The following is a 22,500-nucleotide window of genomic DNA, read 5'->3' as shown; positions in this document are numbered from 1 at the left end:
TATCTTCCGTATCCTGTTGGAAGCACTGCACCTACATGTTTCCCTAAATACAACGCTTTCTTACAAATTACTTGTTTTACTTTTAAAATCAAGTTTGTATCACCCAAAAGCCGATCGTATAGCACAACGTTCGCCCTCGCCCAGAGAGAACTGAAAACTGTTGACAAACTTAAGTCGAGGACCCAACCGTCGTACGCATTTCATTTGTACTCATACTCATAGGCACGTGACCAGGCGCAACCAGATACTTTCTCGAGGGAGGAAGAGAGAAGACCCTGGGAACCAAAGGTTGGTCACTCATCCGCTTGATATCATTGCGTATTTCTTTTTGTGACATATAGGGCAAATTAAAATTACTAAATGCTAAAAGGTTCCAACATTGTTTTCCTCTCATTCATCGTTTGAGGGAACATATTTCTAGCAGTATTTATAAGCATGTTTTCCAGTTCTTGCACTACCAAATTTCTTCTGGTCCTCATAAAAAGAAGTTAACTGGTTGAATAGTTGTAGTGCGAGATAAACTATACCCTCCTTTTGGCGGGAAAATATGCTTAGATATTTGTCCATGGAAATTATCTTTTCCGCGAAGCGAACAGTTTTCCTTGAGTCTCGCTCACAGAGCGAACAGTTTTCGGAGAGCAAGGTTCAAGGAAAACTGTTCGCTTCGCGGGAAAGATAAAAATATCCGCGTCTACCCGAGGGGTATTCAAATATTTTTCGAGTAGTTTTGACTGTCCACACGAATCCGGATTTAATTACTAGAAACTTCTACAAATTTATGTGGCAAGTAAGACGAAAGTTCGAGATTGCTTGCAGTCACGCAAGTGAGGCCCATTGAAAACTTCCATAGGTGGAAGCGATATTCATACTTTTTTAAGACAATAAGTGGAGTGGTCGTACACTGATTATTTCATCTAAAAATAAACGTAAAAATAAACCCATTGTTCCACCTAAATATTTGACCTAAATTGGTGACGGTCGTATTTTGCTTTGTATGTGTAATTGACCATTACATGGTTCATGCAAAACCAACCATTCATGCAAAACGAAAACTGATGAATCCACTACTAGTGAATAAATGTCAAAGCTTAGACCTATAGGTACTTAAAGAAAGTGCATAGTCATCTTTGATTCTAGACTTAACCCATAGTTTTTTTAAATATGAAATTGTTACCCATTTACTATACTTGCATAGACGAATCGATCATGTTATTTGCATACTGAGTTTGCTCTGTGGCTGAACGAATGACTATTATATTTTAACGAGCCGGATATATCGCTGTACGTTGCACATCAATTCCATGCAGGAGAAAAGCGATCAAGTCATAAAGACGTGTTATGATTTGCTTTCACTCGAAAGTCCGGAAACCGATCATTGCTATTATCAAAAAAGTCACTGTAGAATTTGATGTATAAATAGCAAACTTGGGTCGTCTCAACGGGTAACGTCAGGATTCGACCTGGTTTAAGCTCTATCGCTAGCGCGCAAGACAAATGTAGAATGAAATACGGAAGCCCTGTCTCCAAAGAAGAGTTTGCAACGAAAGTTAGTTTTAGAGCATGGTCATGAAAAGCACTTTACTTTTCGTTGTCTTTTTCACATTGCTCAGTTCTATTGACGACGTTCAATCATGGCGTCGACGACGACGGCGCCGGCGAAGCTGTTCTCCAACGAATTGTCAAGTGACTTCCTGGTCTCCTTGGTCTCTATGCACGGCTCAACAGTGTGGCCTGGCTGGCTTTCAAAGTAGGAAGAGGTCAATCACGACATCTCCCAGTTGCGGTGGATCATCTTGTCCCTCTTTGCATGCGGTACGGGGGTGCTATGCTAGTACACCAGTGGACTGCAGTTATTCAGCATGGTCAACATGGAGTGCGTGTTCTCAGAGCGGCGAGTCCCAGTCAAGAAGAAGATACATAGCTACAATAGAGCAGTGTGGAGGCACACCTTGTAATAATGGATCTGAACTGAACCAAACCCGAGCTTGTAAAACTCAGTGCTTGAACCAAGGAAATCTAGAGAATGTTGACCTGTGCTCCTGCCCTCCCAGTTCCCTTGAAGGCTGTTGTCTTTTTAATGGTAGGTCGCTTCGCATTCTTAAACCTTGAAAAATCATGGATTTAGTTTGGGTTAAGCTGGAAACATGTTTTCGTGTTGTTGGGTCGGTGGACCTTTTCTTGGGAGAGTGCGGGGGAGGGGGGGGGGGGGGTTGGGGTGTAAGTCCATTTACTTAGAAGATCGCTCCACTGCAGATGTTTATTTAAGAAGTTTGTAACGCCTTCTCATTTATAATTAAACAAAAGAAGCGTTAGCCGAGGTTGAAGTCGTTTCAACGCGATTTTAACGTTCATGAATAACGACTTACTGTCTTGATTGTTGATACCTTCAGATAAATCACATCCGGTAGAACACTAATTGAGCAAGGCCTAATTTGTGAAAAATGCGTTTTCTCTCTCCTCTTCACGGTACTGTACTCATGAATGACCACAGTCTTGAAGCATAATAGGACGTTATGACCACATATCAGCTGTTGTCATTTATAGCGCCCACACAGTAAGAAGTTGGCTTTATTGATTGTACCTTTGATCCCTTTGTAGCTGTAGAGGAAATACTTTGATGGATTTGAATTAGCATTGCATCCGTTTCTGCGCTTGATAGTTTCGGATCAGCCTGTTTACAATTCTTATTTGTTCTACTACATCTTCCTTTGTCCTCAAAGTGCATATCACAGCACTTCTAATCAATTCCTTAAGGACCCAGCACGGAACCTAGAGGAACTCCATAAGGTAAGTTATTCACACGAGAGGAAACACCTTGGATTCTGACAAACTGTGTACGGTCGGATAAATATGAACAAAGCCAGTTCAGTGCATGGTCACAGATGCCAAAACGGGCTAATAGCCTTGAGAGCAGGAAAAAATGATCGAAATTGTCAAAAGCAGCCGAAAGATCCAATAGAACGTCGGAAAACAACAGATTTCCGACTATCAATGGAAAGAGCAATTTTTCACCAGATTCGCCACAGAAGAGCAGGAGGGATATAGCGGTGCAGGATTAGTTATGGACTTGCTTCCTGGGGCCAGTCGTCGAAGGCTAATCTTAATAAGATTTTAATCCTCCAAGAGCCGAGAGCACTTCGTACGATTTAAAGGGGCTAGGTCACGCAATTTTAGGCAATTTCAGCACTGATCGAATGGCCATAGAATAAACTCAAATATCAAAATAACTCTTCACAACTATAGAAGAACTGGAGAGGATTCAAAATGGATTGAATTTCGGTAAATTTGAAAAGCGTCGGCCCACCTTTTTTCAAATTTATATCAGTCTATATCAAAATGTCATTTACAAAGCTGGAAAATCATTCTCAGTTGTTATGTGGCCGTGATTTTGCAAATGAAAGACTCTTGCTCTGTCAATTTGACGTTTAGAGCTCATAATTAACAAAATTAAACAAAATTACCTAAAATAGCGTGACCTAGCCCCTTTAAGTATACTTTCGTCACAGCCATGCTCATGCAATTCCTTTATTTATTGATGCAAATGTCCTTCCACTGACGTTTCTGTATTACGAGTCTGTCTCCAACTTCATGCATGATGTCAATGATAACAACACACCTTTAAACATCTTAAAATTCTTTCAAAATTATCTGTCGTCCACTCATACAACACGAGATCCTCCACCTCTGGAAAATGTCATTTTCAAAGCTCTAGATTAGAAATACAAAAGTGTTCCTTTTCCCGATTTCTCATAAAATTGTGGAATGAGATACCCCAACGTGTTAGAGCTTTACCGACGAAAACTTACAAAAAAGAAATTCGTGGAATCCTTTTTAAAATATTGATAAACGGAAATGACTATATTGAAACGTCTACAATTGTAAAGAAAGTAGGATTAGTCAAATAGCTAAAAAAAAAAATTCTATGTACTGCTATCTGCTGTTGTTCATATAATCTGTTTCCTCCGTCGTTTCTTTATCTATTCTTTCACTTGCATCGTTCTTCCGGTTTCTTAAGTATTTATAACTCATCCTTAAGTAAATTGTAACTAAGCCTGGCCCGCCTAGATTAGCTGACGCTACCTGTGGGTCAGTCATATTCTTTAAACTTTTGTATCAATAAAGTAAATGTTGTTGTTGTTGTTGTTGTTGAATGCTCTTTGAATAGTGTCAATCCCTGCAGTCATGCAGATAAAGCTGGTGTTGTTGTTGTTGCGTTTTCAGGTGCACCCTACTGTACTTAATTTGGAAAGTTGCAATCTTGATCATGATCATCATACAATCACTATAACGCCAACAATACCTGTCCGCCAAACTAGTCGTGGTCTTCCAAAGCTAACTTTTAGTACACCGAGGGAGGTGACAATTTTGAGAGGATGCCACATCGATCTTAAACCTGATGTCGACCCTGTCGAAATATCCGTGAAAGCCCTATGTGGGCAAAAAGTCTCCGAGGGTCTAAAGCCTGTTATTCCAAAAATTTATCATCGAAACAGTCGATTCTGGCACCAAGATGTTGGTCTTCCGACCATCTGGGTAATAATTTCTTTTTTTTTTTTTGCTCTTTTTTTCCACTCAATAATGCTGAACAAATTGACATTAGTTTGTGTCTATTATACTATTCAAGGTGAATGATCCCCTAGCCACTACAGATTTTCTTCTTAATTAATAGTTATTTTTACCAATGAAGCAAAGAGTTTAACAACACTTATACCATACACGACATTCTTAACCACGTGCATTTTATTCGGTGATTTCAACCACAATATTTCAATTCTTTATTGATATGACATGTATACAAGCCGTGACAAACCTAGGAGAAACCATTTCCATGCAACCTTCCTAAAAAAATTAACCCCGATGTTGGATGCCTACCGAAGTCTTTTTTATCTGCACTTTTCTGATGGGAATTGATATATTTCCTCCCTTTCCGTAGTATCTCTAATTTTTCTTTGCTTTTGTACGTCCTTCAGGTACATGTAAGGGCAAAAAGGAGATAGAGCAGTGCAAGTAAGTGCATTTAGTAAATAAACTCTTTCTCCTTCATGTGGCTGGTACGACAGCTGATAATGTCCGCGACTGAGTGATTGTGCGAAAAATGAACAGTTCCCTGCTAAGAAAAATATTAAATTTTGAGGACAATAGAGACCTTTAGATTCTAAGACGAAGACGAGAACGAGTACAAGGTTTGACTGCCCGTTTTTAGCGAAAATACTTAGAAAATTTATCACTCGGAAGATTAATCTTACTCTTTGTTAGCAGTATAGATTGTGGTTATTCTTATTGCTAGCAACTGAGCCTTTTTGCTGATCGAAAAATGCCAAAACTGCTTCCGTGTTTTATATGCTAGCGTGTTGTTGAGTTGTTTGACACGACGAAATTTTTGCAAAACTTCGTACTAAAATGACGACAGTATCACGTTTTTCCCGCTAAGATGACGCTGGTTTGCGCGCGCTCACTGTTATTCTATGAGAAAATTTCGTACTCGTAGTCATTCTCGTACTAGAATCTAAAGCTCTCTAATTCCTGAGCCAAGGTAATTATCAGCCGGCATATCAGCAAGCCAGGAAGGGGTTTACTTATTTTTTACGAGGAGTAATCATGGATTAGTATAGTGCGTTCGGTGTCTAGTAAAATATAGAATATTTTTTTATTGTTGTACTGATTGCCCAAAAAAATTCAGGAAAAGTGGACTTGTGGGGTGCTTTCGGCCGGTATGCTGAGGGAACTTGAATCTTCTGTGAAAAGCAGCTGAGTTGACAAATGACAAATTGGCATCATTGCCAGCACACATTGCCGTGCGAGGGGAGGGGGGGGGGGGGGGGATTGCAGTGTCTGTTTCCTACAAAACACACCCACTCCTCAGCTTTCTGATGATGTTCTGATAAGTAGCTTTAGTCATATTTTCAAGTGATGATTCGAGTAAATCAACACAACGTCAATTACCTTTGAAAAAAATAGCGAAGAAACGGCTGAGCAAACAACAAGCCCAACTGCAAAGCAGATGGAAATTAAGGGAATTTTTACCACTTCGATTTGGGCATGCGAGCATTGAGATGCGAACCCGATGTCGAGTCATGACAGATTCACAATCACATCAGATTGAGGTGATGTGCCCGTTGGCCAGCCAATCCAAGATAGCGTCGAAACCCTGAAATCCTATGGCGTCACCATCGATACTTGCGAACAATATTCGAGACGTTCGTAAAACGACAGGATTAAGATGCGTCCTCCTTCGTCGGAACGCAATTATTAATAAATTTTCGACCTCGGATATTGCGTTTCAGCTCATATACCGTAAGACCTAATATCGATACTGATTGTGCCAAGTTTTTTTCCAAGCTGAAAAAAGTGTGCGTGAAGATTTTCCGGGACACAATGACTGATTTTCCAAGCATTCAGAATTAAATAAAAATTGAATAAAACAATAATTTCATTCGCGCTTGTTGCATACGAGACTGGTTATAGCCAGCTCGGCACTACACCCTTCGCTGCCGGGCTATATACCATCTTATATCCAACACGCGCTCGCGTGGAATAAATTTGTTTCATAGACGTCCTAAAAAAGAAAAAAAAAATTGTAACAAAACAATAACATCTGAAGTATTGTTAAACCTTGCAAGCATCATTTTGAATCTCATTGGACAGCCAGTTTCTGCAGAAACGTAAAATCAGAGTAGTCGACTCCGTCAGTGAGTGCGTCTTAAACAATAAGTAAGGTGTGGTTAATAAAGAAGAGTTCTAATTTGGAAGTGTCGAGCAATTTTTCTATCGCTGGGGAAGAACTATAAACCCCATTTACTCGGGAAAAAAAAATGTCAGTGAACGTTCGTGGTTCCGCCGTTCATGATTCCAGTACATGAAACAGCCTGCATTCTTCCCTTGGAGCTTGATAAGTTAGCTTTAATTACTCATATAACCCTAAACCCAATGTAGTAAGGTTGCAATAGACCAATTTCTATTTATCAAAATTCAGTCTTAGACAAATTACATCACTTCAAGGCTTCGAGGACAAAACTCATACAAATCCTTCTTTTATTCCCCAGAGCCTCGACATCATTTTTATTACGTTTTTAAGCTGATTATATATATGAATATATCCAAAGTGGTCTAAGAGTTCTGGGTTTCTTCTAGCCTGCCACCTAGAAGGAATGCAAACAGGCAGAATTTGCAATAAAATACAAGGAATTTTAAAAGGTCGATCAACCAACCTAGAGCAAGGGAGGGAACACCAACCGCGACAAAAGCTCTAGGTACTTTAGATGATTCAACACAAAGCTGCAAAACTACGAGGGTTCCTGATTGCCTTGGGATAGCAGTTCAATTACATGAGTGAAAGGTAGAACAAGATTTGTAGTCTTTCAACATTTTGAGGGGTGTTGTTCTGTTTTTCTTTTGACTTCCAGGTTATTTCATTTTTATGGGAAAGGCGATTTTGTCTTATACAAAAACAAGGAAAGGTACTTTGAGGTGAGGCACCTTTTTTTTTTTTTTTTTTTTTTTAACTTATTTTCACAGCTGAGCACTTTTTTTACAATACTACGCTTGTACATTTCCTAACCAAATTTACAACAATAATACAACTACAAATTACAGCAGAGATAACTACTTACACTACTTAACAAAACGATGCAATTATGAATGCAACTTACAATACTACAATTTACATAATTTACTGGCGGTTTTGGCCGTGACGTTCGCGGACGTGAGGTTGTATCGCTCACGGTTATCAAGAAGTTCTGAATTAAGAAATGATTTTTTCCATTCATCGGGGATCGCAGCAAGGATACCATTATAAGTTAGGAAGTTCACTGACAAACCATATTTTCTTTGAAAATCGGGTCTCGATAAAAAGGTTCCTCTTTCGTTTAAAAGATGGTGAATTTTAGTTACCCCTTTTCTATACCATGACGAGTAAAACACTGGTTTCCCATCTATTCTTATGAACCGGTTGTTCCAAATAATTTCGTGTAGATATTCCATAGTCGTGGAGGGTTTCTTAGAGTGCAACTCCTGCCAAACAGTCAATATATCTCTGTAAAAGCTTGGCACGCGTGAGGTCAAATTTAACTCGCGTGTGTCAAAATTACATTCAAAGATAAATCGACCCCCGTATTGAGCTGTAGCAGAGAAGAAGACGGAGCACCATTTACTACCTTCAGCTTCACAGAGGCGTTTTTTAAGAGATTTACCTAATATGGTGTAATCAACCATATTAAGACCGCCTTTGTCCACAGGAAGTACTAATGTTTGACGTTTTATCTTATCGGGCTTGAAGTTCCAGATGAATTTGAAGCAAATATCATTAACTTTTTCAGCGAAGTTCGGAGGCACTTTGAGAACAGACGTATTATAAACTAAATTCTTCCTATGAGAGTTAAATTCCTAGTCGTCCATTGATTTAAAATGTTCTTTAGCGTTACAAGCTTCTCTTCGAAGTTGATTTTGTGGCTAGTGGTGGAGTCATAGGCGAAAGCGACACCTAGCGCAACTACATATTGTTCCGGCCATGCGATGTTAAATGGAGCGCGTTTGCCCAAGTGGCATTTTAGGCTTCCAAGCCACATTCCTTCTGTTTTCGAGCAATTTATTTTCAGACCTGAGCACGTACCAAAATCATTTAAAAGACTGAACAATTGACTGGCCGACCGCTCATCCTTTATGAACGCTGTAAGATCATCTGCACACATACTTAGTTTTAATTCAGTGTCATTGATTTTTAAACCGTGGATGTTTCCATTTTCTCTGATCGATTGAGCAAGCACCTCAATTGCTGGTACAAAAAGAAGCCCTGACAATGGGCAACCTTGTCGAACGCCTCTGTAGAGCTGGAAAAAGTCTGACGCGTGACCATTGTTCATAACACAACTTGTGATGTTAGAGTAAAAAGTATGGATCCATTTTCGAAACATCGGGCCAAAGTTCATGACCTCGAGTACTTTGAACAAGAAATTCCATTCTAAAGAATCAAAAGCTTTTTCAAAATCGATAAAGAGTAACATGCCTGGCAGGTTTTTTTCTTCATACGATTCAATCACATCAGAAATCAATCGAATAGTTTCTCCAATAAAGCGATTTTTGACGTAGCCTGTTTGATCTCTGTTGATCAACATTGGCAAGATTTTCTCTAGCCGCTTTGCCATACATTTCGTAGCAATTTTGTAGTCGATATTCAACAGAGTAATCGGTTGCCAGTTTTTTAGGAGAAGGGTGTCTTTGTTTTTTTTTGGGCAACAAGGAGATCACTCCCCTTTTTTATGAGATCGACATTTCGCCACACTGGTAACACAAATAAAATTCCGCAGTGAGTCCATCAGAACCTGGTGTTTTATTTTTCGAAAATTGCTTAAGAGCGGATAGGCATTCTTCTTCGGTAATAAGTCCTTCACAGATTTTCTGATGTTCACCATCCAGTCTTTTTATGTTGTTGCAATTTAGAAAATGCGGTGCTGAAGCATTAAAAGTATCTTCTGATATTTAAGAAGAATACAGGGTCTTATAAAAGTTTTCCATTTGGCACAAGATCTTATTCGGCTCCTCTAAATATATATTATATGGATCTCCATGTAAATCGGGCTATGATCCGAATCATAATAAGAATTTACATCTGTTTTACTTGTGTGAGGAATCAGGTGCTTCGAAATGAGCCAATAGTCCAGTCTACATCTTATCTTTCCTGAGCTGTTCTGCCAGGTGAATCGCTCGTGGGAGAGATGCTGGAGTCTCCAAATATCGACAAGATTTAAATTATTGCTCATTTCGACTATGCTCTGGATGACATTTTTCCTGCTGCTGATATCTTTCCCGCCTTTTTTGTCAATATTTTCAAGAGGACAGTTAAAATCTCCCCCCAGTGCAAGATTTGAATTTACATACGGTCGTAACTTTCTCGTTAGTTGAGTATAAAAATCGACCTGAAGATTTTGGTCATTAGGAGCATAAATATTGGCCAAACAAAACTCTCCGTCTTGTATTGTTAGATTAACAATAAGAACTCTTTCGTTTCGGTCACAGGTTGTGCTGATATTTTCACCTTTTACCGTCATCACGCCTCTGCTGTGTTTTGAGCCATGGGAATAGAAAATGTCGCCTCCCCATTCCGCACGCCAAACGTTTTCAATTGTTTTATCACTATAGGTTTCTTGTAAAAAAATTACATCATATTTGCCGTTGTGAAGCCACCGAAATAAATTTCTGCGTTTGATCGCCTTGTTTATACCTCTAATATTAAGAGAAATACATTTTAGGCTCATCAAAACATGTACACTTTAGCTCCGACACTTGCAATGCCGCAAACAAATAAGCTTCACCCAAAAGGTGTGCCAGACCAAAATACTACAAAGGAACATTACACACACTAAAACAACCGAAAGCGTACACATAGAGATTAAGCCGTTATGAGGCTTGCTGTATGGAGGAGAAATTGTTGTAATACACCAAGATTTATGTTAGTTTAATTTGGGTGTTCTCCTCCACAATTCCCCGCGAATGAATTAGGATTCAAATTTTAAGAGTTGAAAGACAACAAATGAAAAGGAAAAAGCCACAAACTTTGATTGTAAGCGAGTTCGGACGAAAAGAGTGACTAAGAGTTAACCAAACTCTTATGGCTACAACCTTTAGCGAAGAGAGAGAGAGAGAGAAAGAGAGAAAAAAAAAAAAAAGACTACCAAATTTAACTGTTATCTAAATCCTCCTGACTATACATTCTAACTGGATGGTCACCTAATGATAATTTCATAAAGATTTTACCGTCCATTGTCCAAGCACTGTGCCACTGCTCCGACTTCTTGCGCTTCCAGACTTTTGCAAAGAGTTGGCGACGCATTCTTGTCAAATTTTCGTTAATGTACACAATGCCAGCAACTTGAAAAATCTGGATCATACTTTGATTCTTTAGACTTTTGCGAACTCCATATAACTCCTTCTCTGTGCGATATGACTTGAATCTAACAATAATCGGCCTGGGTTGCTTACGTTCCTGCCTGTAAACATTCTGTGGCAAATGTCGATATCATCGCTTCGAATGGTAACAATGAGAGCATTTGCCAGTTTAATAACTTGTTCAGCTAGGTTTTCCTCTGTTTTCTCCGGTATACCGTGTATTTCCAAATTGTGCTTGCGGGTGTATTGTTCGAGATCGTCAATTTGATTAATCGCTGTCCCCAAGTCGGCATACAACTGATCACGCTCTTCGTTAGCTTTGCTTAAGGTTTCCTTCAAGGACTTCACTTCTCTCTTGAGATCTTTATTCTCAGTCGCTAGCTCCTCCATTTTATTTATATGGAACTCCCGTGACTTCTGAAGCTCATTGTACTGTTCACGAATGACTTTGTTTTCTTCTAGCAGTTTGTTTGTGTTTTCCTTGATGTTGTTTAGAACTTTCCATATCTCATCTAGTTCCGCCATGTTGGATTTTGCAAATTTCACAGATTTTGCAGGCGGCTTCTCGGATTCCGGAGAGCTATTATCACTGCTTCTTTCCACTCTTTTACCTGGGAAATAGTAAGTTATTTGCCCTTCCTTTCCTTTGTTTTTCGTATCACCCATTCCTTAACGACAGCGGGGAATATAAGGCGGACTACGAAAACATGCTGCTGTCCGCCATTAGACCAGGTGAGGCACTTGATTATTTCGTTGATCGAAGTTCACTGTCCTTTTTCTGTTGATAAGGCGACCTATCAGATTCGATATTTCAGAATTATTACTGATGTCAGTTCACTGTATTTGTGAAAGTTTTTTTTTTTCCAGGACTTTACCTCTTTCTGCAGCATTGTACTTTGGTCTTCATCTACACAAGCCACAATTTTTGGTGACATTTTAAATTCTAATTAAACGGGTAGAAGGTGCTTTACTTCTGTCGCGGAATTTCCCCTCAATACGCTCAAGACAATCTTTTTAAACTTTGCATTGAGTTTTATCTTAGCCTGCTTATCACTTTCAGCAATGAGAAATGGGGGTCACCGAATTCGTTATAGATATCTATAAGAATAATATAGGGTGGTTTCGAAAGGCTCTTTTGCAGCCAAGTAGCCTATGATATCACATTAACGAGTGCATCGTGTTGAGCAATTGTTAGTCTTACACACTGATGGCACCATAACATTGTCCTACGTGAAACAGTGTTGTAGAATGATATTGTTCTAATAGGACATTCCCTCGAAATCGTTAAAACTGGCTTGAGCCACGATAAATCAAAATGGGAACCGGCACCCGATCAACGTTCAGAAGCCTGAATTCAAATACGTTAATAATTCATGAGTCTAACAGCCTATTAAAACATCGATAAAACGTCATGTGCAAGGGCTCTCAACCCGATAAAACAATACTCCTAATTAGAATTTTTTCTATAAAGAATAGCAATGAGGCCCGGCTTGTTTTCCGCAGTGTACGCTAGTGATATCTTCCCCTCACATTTTCAACCTTTGCTCGGACTCCCGAGGGACACGGTTTTTGTGGAATGTTTTTGAAGCCGTTCAAAAAACTTGCAGCACGTGTTCTAACGGTCAAGGCTTCATCCCAGCGACACAGACGATCAACTCGACCCTAAACGGCGAAGACACTGTTCTAAAGACGAAATGAGTGCTTTTGATGGTGGTGGTCAACTAGAAAGCCTTCGCTACTTTGACCACCGTACACATTTTATAACCTGTACTGTAATTATTTTATCTTGTAACCATGTGTTGTGACTATACTTTTCTTACTATATTAATGTTATGTAAATAGTGTGAAATAAATGAACCATTGAACCATGAACCATGAGATGACTCGGACGAGGAACTTCAGGCCCTTTGTAACACTGAAGCCGACAAAACTTCCCAAAATCAACCACGTGCTCGACTCGAGCAAACCGACTGCGGCAATGACCCATTGTTGTCTGAAATCGCAGAAGATTTTCTCAATGCAGACGAATCAGGTCCAGCTGCTGAGAAACAACTGGCTGAGTTTATTGACATCTTGTGGTCTAAGAAATTGCCAGACTCGAAGCTAAAGGATAAGTCGGCGAAATATTTACGCCCGACGAACTGCAAGACTCTCGCAACACCGCGGGTTAATCCATTGCCGTGACTTTAACATCGTCAGTTCCCACGGCCAACTCCCGCTAGACTTTGTAACTCAATCGTTAGAGCAGCGGTGATCTAACCCGAACGTCGTGGGTTCAATTCCCATCCTGTTCAGAGTTTTTCTCTGTCCTTGTGTGGGCCCATTTCCATCAGTAGGGCTAATGCTCACATGGTTCATACTTAGCACTTCACATTACACTCTAATTAATTAAGTCTGAGAAATTTGTAGATTGTTTGGGGCAGTGACGTAAGTTTTCTTAGAGCTGCAAGAACTTTTGATTACGTTCTAATTCACTGCGTTCAAACGAACGTAACTTATTTTACGCTTTCAACTCCCTGTATGAACAGACATCAAACTACAGCAGGTTAGGATGGATACTCTTGCAGAGTATACCGAGTTTATTAACTTCCTTTTACAATACCTTGTTATAATAAGTTCACTCATTAATACAGTTCCATGAGATACTATTGAAATAATTCAATACAATAACTCATTACAAATAGTTCCCTCATATAATTGCATGAAATACTATAGAAATAATTCAATACAATAGTTTATTATAATTAGATCCCTCATTACAATTACATGAAATACTAAGCGAGAAAAATTTAAATCACCCGACCAGGTGGTGTAGCATATTGAGAAAACTAACATCAATCAAATGAATGCTACCTACAATCAGGCTATGTATCGAAGTTGGAAATCACAACCCAAGGAAATTAGTTACCGCCAATCTATTCTGCACATCCTCGTGAACGTACATATCCTTGGCTGTGTCCGTTTTCCAGCGGCCGTGAAGTTTCAATAATCTATCTGAGATAGAGTTTTTACTGTGTTGCACAACTGAGGTAATACCCCCCGACCTTAAACTATGTAATCCAAAGCACCTCGCATCATAACCCAATTCGACAAGGCAGGACTTAAAGATCTCCCGGCACCTTGTATAAGACAATCAAGATTTGCGAATAGAATACGAATTTGAACTCCTGTGATAACTTACAGATCTAAACAACGGGAGAGTAGATTTGAAGTCAATACCAGCTGTTTCAATATATCTGGTAACCAAGTTCATTGGGCAATACTTATTATGGAGGCGATCGATGTATACGATGTTCCCCTCTCGATAAATATCAGTCTTGGAACGGGGAATGAAAATTGACATGTAGCCACCTACAAATGTTAAATGTGTAGGCAAAATGTTAGAAATCTCATTAAATCTCAAAAAACCAGCAAACCCTACGGTACAAATAGTAGCAATCTTCAAATCTTTTAAGTTAGAACCCGGGGTAGCGTATTTATCGATTATCTGTTTAATAATATCTGCCGTTATGGGCGTCTTCTTGGTGACCGGTTTGCTTTTGCTTCTCTTGGCAGATTCCACAATATTCCGACAGAGATCATTCTCCAGCGGTTTATTCTCAGGAAAAAGTGTGTGATGCCATTTAAGAGCGGAGTATGCCAGAATAACAGATGCACTAGACTCAGTTTGTTTGGAGAATTCCGATAAATACATTGCCGCCACTATACTGTCATAAGGCAAATCGACAGTAATGCCATTTTTCCGGGACCAGTTAAAGAACTTTTTTAACTCTGCTAGGTATTTCTTTACTGTAGAATTGGCTCTGGAAGTCAAGACTTGCTTGATAGCCTCTCGTCTGTGTTCCTGTAAAATCACCGGAACTTTGCTCCGGTAAGAGCTTTTTCCAACAGTCTAGAAAAGAATACAGATCAAGCAATAACATGAAATACTTCACCGTGATAACTCGCGTCAATGTCTTCATCTCAATGTTAAAGGCCAGTGCCTTATGCAAAACAGCTATGGCCAGTGTCATAGTTTGGTATAGGGCTCAAAAGCCTTACGCCTACCCAGACAAGCTCATAGACTCAGTACTACCTAGGACACACAAACACAGGCCAGTGCCACACGATATTCTATTGATGCTAAAACAATATCAAAACATAGGCCAGCGCCTTAAACTTCATAACAACAAGCCACACTCTGGCATTGCACAAGGGTACCATCCTGCTATACGATAACGTAATGTTTAAAATCAAGCCGCACCGCCAGTATGGAACCTTTAAGTAATGATCCGTGTAAGGTGGATAGCAATTTCCTTTGTTATGCGGCAACGGGGCTTTCCCCACATAGGAATGTTATCATTTTTACACAGAGAATGCATAAACCTACAGGAAGGCAGTTAACGCAATAAAATTCATTTACAGCACACTTTGAAAGGGTGTTTTTTTGTGTTAAAAGATTTTGACCAAACACAAGAGTTGAAAACAAAAGCCAAGAAACGTTTACAATTTTACATGTTCCCCACATACGATTTCTGTGGAATTCATTTAAACTGAGACCAGATGAAAGATGGAAGATGGTTGGAAAGTAAGGATGAATATAATACTGCTTTATGAAGTTTTGTTAACCGTTTGCTGTTTAAGCCAATCAGAAGTAAGTACAGACAATAGAAAAGTTATCACCTTTTGCATACCAATTGAATTCCAACATGTTCGTTGCCGTTGTTGCTATCGTTCTTATCTGGACCGTTTCTTAAAACGTTTAGACCCTAACAACTAATTCACATTTCGGCCATGCTCTAATACACCGTTTCCAGAGAAAACGCTATAGTCAATGATGCACTGGGCATACGTCCTACTCAATAGGGGCCAAAAACTGGATGAGGGCCAAAAAGGCACGACTAATGTACCAGTGGCCTTCTGTTGTGACAAATAGTGAAGAGTTCTAGAGACGATGCAAACTGGAGGAACAACAAGGCAATTTTCTTGTTGTAAAGGTTGCACGAAAAAATCGATTCCTGCGCAACCGGGCGTCCAAAATCTCGAGAAAAAACGATCTATTTTATGGTTATAGTGATTTGCAAAACAATCTATCGTATGTGGGCCCCACAAGTTTTCCAATAGCGCGAAGCACGAATTTGAAATTTGCCAGTCATCCTTGTCTATGATTCGACTAATGAAATCAGCTCTTTTAACCTCGGAACGAGGAACCCATTGAATATCCAGCAGAATCTTATGTTTGATGCATATTTCGAAGATCCTCAAAGCGAGGGTGTGTAAATCGGTTCTCATACTTCCAACCTCAACTATTTTTGCAGCAGCTTGGCTATCAGTGAACCATTTGACATGCGAGTTTTTTAATACAGTGCAAAAGGATTCAAGCGCAAATTCTATTGCATATAACTCCCTCCACGTGGAGGATTTTCCAGACTCTTCCTCAGTCCACATATTATGACAAATAAACTCGTGATTCAACGCCATGTGCGCGCCACAGCCAGTTCCGCTGGCGTCAGAGTAAACAAAACAATTAGGCAAACTGTTGCTAAAGCAATATCTTATATTCGCATTTTCAAGGTTTACTCTCCAGAAATTAACTTCATCAACGCTATACTGATCAAGTTTAAAAGGTGAGTCCCAATCTTGAGCAGCAACAATAGACATAGAGCAATGTCTAGTCATAATACTGCTAACATTGCCGACAACGGCTCCTGTGGAAATAATCTTGCCAACGAATGAAGCTAATTGCCTTGCGGACATGACATAGTCATTACTTCTGATAGCCTCAATATGTTCAAATATTTTCCTCAGTCTGCGATCCGTTATGTGAATACAACCCTCCACAGAATTCCAACGCAAACCTAACCATACAATAACTTGACATGGCTCCCAAATACTCTTTTCGTCATTCAGTACAAAACCCGCCGATCCTAAATCTCGTTTAACTTTTGAACTTACCACCTCGCAACTTTCGTAGGTATTATCCATTACAAATCCGTCATCCAGAAAAACAGCTATTTTTACTCCTTGGAAGCGCCAATACTTTTCTAATGGACGTACGCATTTAGTAAATATGTAAGGCGCAGTGGAGAGGCCAAAAGGTAAAACGGCAAAAACAACGTACCGACTGGACTGCGACCCTTGCAAGTTCCAAGAAAAACCTAAATAGGTCTGATGTTCTTCTGCTATTTCTATATGGTGGTACCCACTCTCGAGATCAATCGAGAACATATACGCACCTTTTTCAAAATAGCTTAATGCAATTTTCCAATCTTCACATTTAAACCGAAATTTCTTAAGACATTTGTTGACATACCTTAAATGGAGAATCAACCTCTTTTTGCAGCAGGGCTGGACCGAAACAGATAAGGGGTTAATAACAAACGGTGGCGCATTCAACTCACGGATACGCCCCGAGTTAAGAAGCTCTGTGACTGCCTCGCCTACAAAGGAACTATGAACTATAGCAGATCTATTATTATGTAACTGAACAGATGGCGGAGTGCAGATAAAAGGTAACTTGTATCCATCTTGAATAACACTGATAATAAAGCTAGAAGCTCCTATAGCTTTGTAAAAGTTAACATTTTCCCTTAACTTTCCTTTAACGCAAGTACTATCATTGATGGGGAATTCGTATTGTTCTTTCACCTGAGCGAGGCTATCGAAAAATCCGTCCTGATCACTTAGCATTGTTTGTTGACGATCCAGGCTGTCCTCCTCCCCTAACATAGAAAGATCCTGACGGATGAGTGCCATATCTGGGGTAGGATCCTGGGTAGGACCAAGCGGACCACCTACAGTCACGGGTCCAGTGGGCTGTCCTGTTGCATTTAAAGCATCTACTTTGAGCAAAGTCTGCACGGCCTGATAAAACAAAAAATTAGCGAGAAAGAAGAAATAACAAATTAGTGCACCAAGAATAAAACTGCTGGACTAAATATGGGCGGGTGGGCGGGTAAATTGAATACACGAAGTAAACTCGGTAAACTTGCACGAGAGAGGAATAAGCAAATTGAAAACACTGAATATATAGCAGACTGAACCAATCAGCATTGCCCAGGGGACACGCCTACAGCGTGCAGGCTGATGTAAGCATTGCAGAGATGAAAAGAACTAATTACCATACGTACCAAGAGAAAATACATAACCTCTCGGTTAACCTCAGAAATTTGAGGAACCCAAGATAAGCGTTTCATCCACTTGTCTACCGAGACTTTTAAAATAGTCAACTCTTTCTCTTGAATGGCCATCAAAGAAAATATCTGAGTCACTAAGTATCTGTGGGATTTTCTGTCGAGTCCCAATGAACAAGCGTTTAGTTTTGACAACGTTAAGACTTAAGGGATTAGAATCAAGCCGTTGTTTAAAGGGGCTAGGTCACGCTATTTGAGGTAATTTTGTTTAATTTTGTTAATTATGAGCTCTAAACGTCAAATTGGCTGAGCAAGAGTCTTTCATTTGCAAAATCAGGGCTACATAACAACTGAGAATGATTTTCCAGCTGTGTAAATGACATTTTGATATAGACTGATATAAATTTGAAAAAAGGTGGGCCGACGTTTTTCAAATTCACCCAAATTCAATCCATTTCAATCCTCTCCAGTTTTGTCCATCCATGTCCCTTCTTGGCTTCCCTGTGTTTTGTTAGAGTTCTTCTATACCTTTGAACAGTTATTTTGATATTTTAGTTAATTCTATGACCATTCCATCAGTGCTGAAATTGCCTAAAATGGCGTGACCTAGCCCCTTTCATATTTAAGTCACGTGTCAGGAATAAGAACAACTCATCAGGGTCTTTTGATGCACAAGTAAGGTTCGTATCATCAGCATACATTCTTACATCTGATAAAAGGTTGCACTTAGGCAAGTCGTTGATGTATAATAAGAATAATAAGAGTCCAAGTATTAAACCCTGGAGGACCCCACACCGTAGGTAGTTAATTACAGAATGGATATTGTCCAATACAGTAACCTATGTGCTATCAGATAGATAGTCTCTAAAAGGGTTCAGAGTAGTACCCCTGAGACCATACAGCTCTAATTTTGAAAGAAGAATTTCATGGTCATTTGAATCGAATGCTTTTTTTAGATCAATAAATACGACTACATTTGTTAATCATTGAAATACCAATTATCAGTCGTATCAATAAGAGCTGTTAAAGTGGAGTGTAGTGGTCTAAACCCAGATTGAAATTTAAATAGTAAATTATTTTCGTCCAAGTATTTATATAGCTGATTGAAAATCGCTTTTTCAAATTTGTTTTCCAATGACTGAAAGAACGGATATGGGCCTATAATTAGCTGGATTTACCTTCGTGCCAGCCTTGAAGATTCGAGGGACCCTAGCGTTTTTCCAGTCACCGGGAATAATACCAGTATACAATGAGTAGAAACTACAGAGTTAAAAACGTGTGGCTAGGGTGCCGCTGTAAAACGGAAAGAAGCCGTGAGAATGCGGGCAGATATACAGTCAAGGCCATCCGCTTTGTTTGCAGATAAATTGGCTACAAGGTAAGATACCTCATCTACAGTTATTAGTTTCAACTCAAAGTTCGTATGCGAAGGTTAAATAAAATCTCGAAAACTGACTCAAAGGGAGTTAATCGTTGAGGCCAGGGTTGAACCAATTTCAGTAAAATAACTATTAGAAGTAATACAGACCTTGCAGTTGTAGGAATCACACTCAGATGTTTTTGTCGTCAATAAAAAATTTCGTTACTTGGGTCTTGTTTTTCTTTCTTGATAATATCGAGTTGATTTCATTCCAGGTGGCTTTAACTTTACGAATATTACTCTCAAAATAGGAGTGATAATAGTCCTTTTTGCAAGCCATGATAGTGGGGTTGACACTGTTGCATGAACCCCCCTCACCTTACCAATTTTTTTCACATGCCCCCCCCCCCTCTCCTTATAGCGGTCATTTTTTTTGTATGAACCCCCCCCCCCCCCCCTCCAAAAAAGCAACCCTCATTGTGGTAGTGCACACTATGTCACCGGGTTGTATGAGTGTAAGAGTGTAAGTCCGTGGTGACAATTGGCCCGCAGCGCGTGCATAACTCACGAACATAAGCAGGTCTGTTGAAAGCGTGCTTGAATTTCAATAAAATAAGCTCCAAAATTGGCAAAAATTTGTGACGCTGATGAATAATAAAGCAGTTGCTATTTCCAAAACGATGGAATTACCTGGTGATAAATAACCTAATCTAGAAGAGTAAATTTTGGACTTTGCAGAAACAATGGTCAACCTCAAGAGATGGGCGATTGTGATATTTGTGTTGAATTCGCACATTTCTTGTTAATCTTTAAAACACTTGAAAGAGAAAAAACCAAAGTAACAAAACTTAAACCCGGTGGCATTTTGACACAGATGTATGCTTTGTTTCGCGAGTAAACATGCAAGGTAACATGAAAACGGCGCCCGCGGAATTCGATGTCACTTTCGATTTTGCGATTTACTTGAGCAGCCAAAAGTACGATAGAAAAATTGAACGAAGCAAAAATCTCCCAAAATCTTTTTCGCCGATGGTAATTTTGTATATTCGCGGTTCAAAATTTATGTTGTTTTCACGTCGCAAATGTTGTTGCTAATGGCAAAAATTATATTTCATTCTCGATCGACACTTCCTGAAAACTTGCTTCTGCTCTTCCTAAAAACTATGTATCAATATTTATTTACTTTTTCATCAATATTTGTTTTGTATAAAACAGGCCAACAAAATGTGTACCTTGCTAAGTTCGCATCTTTGAGCGTTAAAATATAATTTTCGGTGCTATGTTTCTGACAAGACAAATCGTACATTTTGAGGTCACCCATCCAGATATTAACCCCGCTCGACAGCGCTTGTCTTTACTGCAAATCTGTCTTGGAAAAGTGTCAAAAGCTCAGACACGCTTAAACTTGAGGTGCAAAGAAGGGAACTTGAAATGATTAACATGTCACCCTCGAAGCCAATGTATCTCGATCCCCTTTTATTTTCTTCAGTCTTTCCGGGTTTAGTATTTAACTAGTAACCACACGTATTCTCAGGGCATGGTTATTTACTTAAGACATATACCATGGCACTCCTGTGAGTTATGGTAGCAAAACAATACCGTGTACAACTAGACCTACATATTACGCTAAGACAAACCTTGAATCTCCTGGAAAACAAAACGCATCTCAATTGACAATTATGGGATAAGGCGCTGTGTACGTTACTGCACTACCACATTTACACATTGCGTACCTATTTTTTAATAAGGAAGAGGAAGCAGACTGAAAGGGAAGCACCATTTAAAAATCGCATGAACCCCGCTCAGCTTACCAATTTTTTTCACATGACCCCCCCCCCCCCCCCCCCCCTCCCTCCTTCTTATTGCGGTCATTTTTTTTTCGGATGAACCCCTCCTCCTCCCTCCCCTCCCCCTCCAAAAAACCCCTCTCTTCAAGATTTCAACTTTTTTAATACTCTCTATTATTCCCCTACTTCACGTTACTGTGCTCACTGTGAAGACAATATTTACAACCCCTCGCTGCTCTTGAAATGCTGCTTTAAGTACTTTTTTGCGTTACATCTTCGCACAGGTCAATCTAAGGATAATCCTCATATGATTTGTCTTCTGCCTTCCTACTTTCTTTTGCCTTTTCTTCTGCTCTCTTTTTCCTTTTAACTTCCAGCACTTCAAGATGCTGAAGATAATCCCCAAAAACGTTTATTTGACAAAAACAATTATCTGCAAATACAGCAACGCAGATGAAAGAGGCTCATTCCAAAATGCGCAATAATGGCGAACGCGACGAGTTGTTTAAGAAAAGGTTTACAGCTGAACGATCTAGGCAGTTTTACATTTAACAAGCAAAAGGAGCTACCTTTCTAAGTGCGGATGGCTCTTCAGAAAAGGCGAGTGAGTTTTCTAAGCCAGGGTGCCAGTTAAAGCCCAGTGATGGAAGAAAACTGAACTTGTCCATCAAAGAGGAATGGTGGAAAAGTTGAATGTCAAGTTGAAAGATGCAAAGGAACACGATCCACACTCTTTCAGTCGAATGGGTTTGCTTTAAAGCAGGGCGAAGAATTTGCCTACAGTTTCAATGTAAAACAGATCAAATGTATAGAAGCTAAGTTGACGAAGGTCACCAAGAACATGGAAGCATTAGAAAATATAAAGGGAAGTTATGGCAGCGTATTTAATGGCATACTCAACAAAAGGGCATACAACAACAAAAGGAGAAGGAAAAAAGAAAACCGCAGAAAGTCAAATGAAAGGAAGAGGAAGCAGACTGAAAACAACGTCCAACGAGCTTATGTAATCTGTGTTGGAAACCCGCTAGCAAATGATCTTCCCCAATGCCTTGTGTGCACTCCTAGGCTGACCGTCCCGGAAGAGTGTATTAAAGTTGAGCATGTTGCCATGTCGTTATTTAGACGAGATGGGCCAGACATCGAACAGGGAATTATTTTATCACCACCAACTTCAACTTCATGTACCCTGAAGAGTACACTCTGACTGAAAGCGTTGCTGAAAGTGGCTTCCACAGCAGCACAAGCGGTGAAGAAGAGCTCGACGACAGTGAAGATGAAGATGAGTGCCAGTAAAAAATGCATTAGTCGAACGTTATTTTAAAGCAGAAGACAAGTTCATAATAAATTTGTATCCTGCCTT

General features: G+C 39.6%; 1 protein-coding gene and 1 pseudogene across 7 annotated transcripts in view; both read right to left on the bottom strand.

Moving 5' to 3' along the window:
- LOC138007093 (centrosomal protein of 83 kDa-like) overlaps window positions 1-22,500 on the bottom strand; it is a 622,454-nt gene that overhangs the window by 406,644 nt on the left and 193,310 nt on the right. The window lies entirely within an intron of this gene.
- Window positions 10,673-11,547, bottom strand: LOC138008556 (uncharacterized; annotated as a pseudogene).

Source organism: Montipora foliosa, chromosome 6 (assembly GCF_036669935.1).
Source record: "Montipora foliosa isolate CH-2021 chromosome 6, ASM3666993v2, whole genome shotgun sequence".
Taxonomy (NCBI): Eukaryota; Metazoa; Cnidaria; class Anthozoa; order Scleractinia; family Acroporidae; genus Montipora; species Montipora foliosa.
This window is presented reverse-complemented; position numbering and strand designations above follow the sequence as displayed.